Raw genomic sequence first — 5,670 nt, 5'->3', positions numbered from 1 at the left:
ATATAATTGTGAATTATTACTTAGGACGTCTATCCAGTCATGGCTGACAGATCAAGAGCATGCTACCCCCGTAAAGTAAATAAAGGGTTCCGTTTGAAATTCCATCCAAATTCCCGAGTTTGACAGAAACATTTCTGAGTTCAACAAAAAGCTTGTAGGTTAGATTTGTTATGTAGTAGGTCAAACACAAGAAAATATTTGTTAGTTTTTTATCTGTCTGTCGATCTGTCTATTTATCTATGTGTATTATCGATATATCTATCGATCTAGTTATATATCTATTTCTGTATTTATCCATCTTGATCTATCTATCTATCTAACTGGAGAGATAAACAAGAGATGAATGATGAATATGAAGAATGTTGATAAAAACCTGTCAAAATATGACAAAGCTAGATCATAGACAAGTTCACCAGAAGCATCTGATCAGCTGACAGGATCTATGTGTATGTTACATGGATCAGGTTAGCTGGAGATCATTGGAGTTGAGCAGGGAAGACGGTTTAACTTCACCGTGTCTCAGAATGGAGACCTAGAATTAACCGCGCAAGCAAAGATCAACACTTGGAAAGTGAATAAAAACTATATAAAACCAACGATCAAATAAACTTTGTAACCTCGTAGGAGATGGCCTTTTCTCTTCCCTGCAACCTCTATCTCACAGAAGAGATGTTGCGAGTTTATCTCTGCTTTATCGTTATTTTCACGGCAAGTGCTTGAATGAGCTTCAATCTATGGTCCCCCCTCGCCAAACTTTCACAAGAAACACTCGTCTAGCTGAAAACACTATCAATAATTCCCCCCATTCTTTATCTGTGTCTAAACCTAAACGTAGATTCCATGAACAAAGCTTCTTTCTTAGAACTGCATGCCTGTGGAATTGTCTTCCGTTTTCCTGCTTTCCAGCTGTCTATAATATGGTTGTCTTCAAGTCCAATGTAAACAAGTTCTTGATGAGCCGTTCCACTTAAGTTAACAAATTTACCGAATTTCCATTACTAACGATTACTATATTGTCCAACTGACTACTATACACTCTTAACCCTTATCCTCGAGTGGTCTCTGGCCTTCATAAGTGGTTATGCCTATGTAAAAAAAACAGACAAAAAAAAACAGGTTCCAGCCTCCCCTCCAAGAACAAGATGAATTCCAAGTGGACAAGATCAACGATGCATGAAGGTATGTCCAAAATACATGTATCTCACACACACACACACACACACACACACACACACACACACACACACACACACACACACACACATATGAATATTCAATGCAAACAGAATTTCTGTAAAATATTTAACAGTTCTTCTGCTCAGTTAATTAAACTGTTAATTAAACTGCATAAGCACCTGTTAAAAAACTATACTGGTTCTATAATTGAATATACCCCCTCAAAAAAAAAAAAAAAGAACGAAAAACAAACCGGCAGCCCCCCCCCCCCCACAAAGATAGCAAAAACACAACTTAGGGTTCAGATAGTGAAGAATCACCAACAATAGACATTTAGTGACACGTACACGCATAAGGATGACCCCCTTCATCACAAGTACATATTACGGTATGATGTTGGTACAATACATATCTGCTGTATGGTGATATCATTCACCATTATACAACACATTGAGCGAAACATCTTTAGTTGTGAAAATCATACTCAAGATGAGGACATAGTACAGATGGTGATGAATACGGCTAGGACAACAGCATATTCTTTTCATTGTTTTCACTCTTGAGTATATATCCGTTGATATCTTATATGCTTTTATATAGAGTGATGTGGTTCGCAGTTGAGTAACTGTGTCTAACTGTGTCTGATATATACTCGAGAGTCAAAACAATGAAAAGAATATATTGTTGCCATAGCCCTAATGATGAATAATGCAGGAGAACTATAAGTTTAATTACAATATAATATTTAAGAGTTAAGCAAAATCCCACCCCTTCACAGTTGAGATCCCTAGATGCAAGAGAGCCTTTTACTCCAGTAGTTTCTTCCCCAGAACTGCTAGACTTTGGAATTCCCTTCCGAGTCCCTGCTTCCCCGACTGCACTGACATGCAGAAGTTCAAGTGCAATGTGAACCGACATCTTGCTGCCCAACTTCCTACACAGTACCCCTGATGCTTATGTCACTGATAGTAGCCCCTACAACAAAGTGGCAATGTGCCTTGTTTGGGGTGAAAATGTAATAAAAAAAAATTTTTTTAAAAGTGTATATTATGAACAGGAGACAATTACTATATATAGAATACAGTATAATATCAGTAGAAAATTGGTTCTACAACAATAATGATAAATACAAAATGGGCGTAAATTAAAATATCATATCATATGACCGGGCAACGCCAGGTGGCCTACTAGTATATATACGAGAATGATGATGGGGAGTGGGAAGATCAACAGACACCCAAAAATAATGAAAACTAAAGAATAAAACAAAACGCTAATGAGGCAAGTTAGACAGGCCCTTCCAACCGTTTTCTAAGGGTCAGACCATCCACTGTTTTCTGGGTCAACCAAATACAAGCAGATCAGTCTTTAAATAGAAGTGGGAGCTAAGTGGGGAACAGGAAAAAGAAAAGATCAGAATGGAATATGGGGATGGATGGTGTCCTCCAAGATGTAATCTTTTCTAATTGCCGCTAATCTTCACTTTAAGCTGATGTTTAAAGTAAGCAACCAGATAGTGATCGATGATGAATCCAACACTATGAGCCTCGTCTAGATGTGTAGCCCATGCCACTAGTTTTGCTATTGATAGGATAGCTAGTGAAAACGCTAAAGAGCAGTCAGTGAAACCATAACAGGTCCATCTACCTATGTGTGTGTGGTGCGTGTGAAAATATCAGCAGGAGCTGTAGGATAACTGGCTTGCGAGGATATTTGTAGCCATTAAAGCACATATGCAAATTAGGAAGTGTGCACAGGCTTGCGTCACAAGAAAAAGAAAAAAAAAGGAAAAGACATGGTCGAGGAGAGAAGTAAAGTGCATGCTGGGAAAGATGGACGCGTAAACTCAAAGGCGAGAAATAGCTGGCTATGGCCAGTGTAAGTTTGAGAGAAAATATTATCGAGCAAGATGGACATGTGGCAGCAAGAGATTTTTAAGCTGGTGTTGAAACGGCAGTGTCTTGTTAATCTCATGGCAAACAAAGTGAACAGTAAAAAAAAAAAAATGGCAGTAACAGTAATAAATGCCTTTTGCTAAAATAGAAAAAAAAAGGCGAGTTTAACTATTTGTGTTTGTTTGTTTCTTTGTGACAGTACCAGACAGCGTGAGGGTCCGAGAGAGGATTGAACTGTAATGAATACAGTTTGAGCATAACGGCCATGTTACATCTATCCATCTATTTATCTATCTGTTATTCTATAAAAGGAACTCTGTGTGTGTGTGTGTGTGTGTGTGTGTGTGTGTGTGTGTGTGTGTGTAAGTTCGTTCCCTATGGATTCAAAAATGGCTGAGCCGACTTTTAGGAAATTTCACACGAAGGTACTTTATATGCCTGGCAGTGTTTTTAGATAGGTTTTGTATCGGTATGTTTTCGCTAAGTATCAATAATTGAAAAAAAAATCCGATGAAAAAAGGAACCGGCGCTTTTGACTAAAGTTAACACCTTATACAGCCTAACATCACAAGTGCACTTAAGAAATTTTATTACTGCACACGCAGAAAGGCCTGTCATATAAAATCAACAGTAGGTTCTTTGATATGACATCCATCCATAGACTTGAGCCCCTGGAAGGGCATAGGCCGTCTACAACTTTATAGATGCTTTTGTAGTGAGGAGTTCTTTTTTAGGGGTGAGGGTACTGGCCTCACACCCAACCTCCCCAGAAGATATATATATATATATATATATATATATATATATATATATAGCGCCTAGCCTTCCCAAATAATCACCCATCTGGTACTGGCCAGGCTCAACCAATGTGATCTGGTGAGAACCAGTGTCTCAACGTGATTGTGCTGTACTTTTATATAACAGGGGTGCATTCAAAATGAATGTTTCTGTTTATAGCACAATTGAAGCATGATACTTGACTTTTGCATTTTAAACTTTAATTCAAGCCGTTATATATAAAAAATAATTTTATATACTCAACAGTAGGTTATATACAGTAAAATGTAGACTACAGCATATTGTAGACTAAGTCACTGTGAGGGAGGTATGTGAAGCTCCCTCCTAGTGCACCACGATGGGTCCCCAATTAGAACAGACAATCAACTGATTTGATTGATTAATGGGCGATTTCACTGATTTCGATGACAATAAAACTATCAGAGGTGTGAAACATTCGTTGATCATCATTCAATTCCTGGCAACATCGGGTCTCCCTGCAAGTATCTTATTAATTGCAATGCTTTTAAAGGGATTACGAGAAAACTTTAAAGCCATTCCTATGGTAATAATCCATTCAACGAAGTCAAATCTTCCTGTAAGGAGGCAAAAGAATGTCGGAAAACAGCCGGACGTGGAGTCAATACAATGAAGATATTTATGAACTCTACGGCTACAATGGATGTACGCAAAAAGCCGGATACAAAGCTTTTGAGTGTAAAAATAAACACATATTTAAATTTCAAGGACAATGGTGAGAAAATTGCAAAACTGGAACTCCTGATTCAGAATCTAATCTATATAATTATAAAACTCTGTGGACCAGGTGCTTGAATCTGTCTTCAATGGTCGAGCGATTCCATCTTTAAAAAAAAAAAAGGATGTAAAAATTTTTGAATTTCAACAAAATTTTGTAATATATATATTTGCTCTGCATCTATAAAATAGATTCGTTGAGCTTCACTCGAAATTAACGATGATTCAGTTTTTATAATAACAGTCTCAACCCGTTGAATGAAAACGGCATACATTGAAATTAACAATATTTAAAAAATAAACATTAATGTATATATATATATATATATATATATATATATATATATATATATATATATATATGTGTGTGTGTGTGTGTGTGTGATTTGTTTTTGTTTTTGCGACATGTTTTGAATGAATTCAATTATTTATGAAAGTGCATTTCTACCTAAATGCAAGTTGGGAATAATTTTCCCTTTAACCAACTTGGTACCCCCACATGAAGAGCGGTATATATATATATATATATATATATATATATATATATATATATATATATATATTATAATTTTATACATATTAATTCTTTAATATTTATAATATATTTTAATTTTACCATCTTGGATCATTTTGGTAAATTTAATTGTAATTTTTATTTTATATATATATTGATGTATACCACAATAAAAAGCATTGTTTTCCGAAACGATCGTACAGATAATTGATTTTGTTGTTGTTCCTTCTTATGAAACGGATTTTTAATTTAATTAAAATTTGATTTTTAAATTTTAAATTATAAATCACATTACTTAATATATATATATATATATATATATATATATATATATATATATATATATATATATATATATATATATATATGTTGGATGTGATAACTAATGGCTCCACATATGCAAACATGTTTCAGTGACCACCCTGCCAGGGAAAATCACCTCATCAGGCCAAGAATATCCACGAATAACATGTTTGCATATGTGTAGCCGTAGCCATTAGTTATCACATCCAACATATTTATATTGCTCTGTATAAACATTGAGCACTCTTT

Source organism: Euprymna scolopes, chromosome 41 (genome assembly GCF_053919585.1).
Source record: "Euprymna scolopes isolate OS-2025 chromosome 41, ASM5391958v1, whole genome shotgun sequence".
NCBI lineage: Eukaryota > Metazoa > Mollusca > Cephalopoda > Sepiida > Sepiolidae > Euprymna > Euprymna scolopes.
This window is presented reverse-complemented; position numbering follows the sequence as displayed.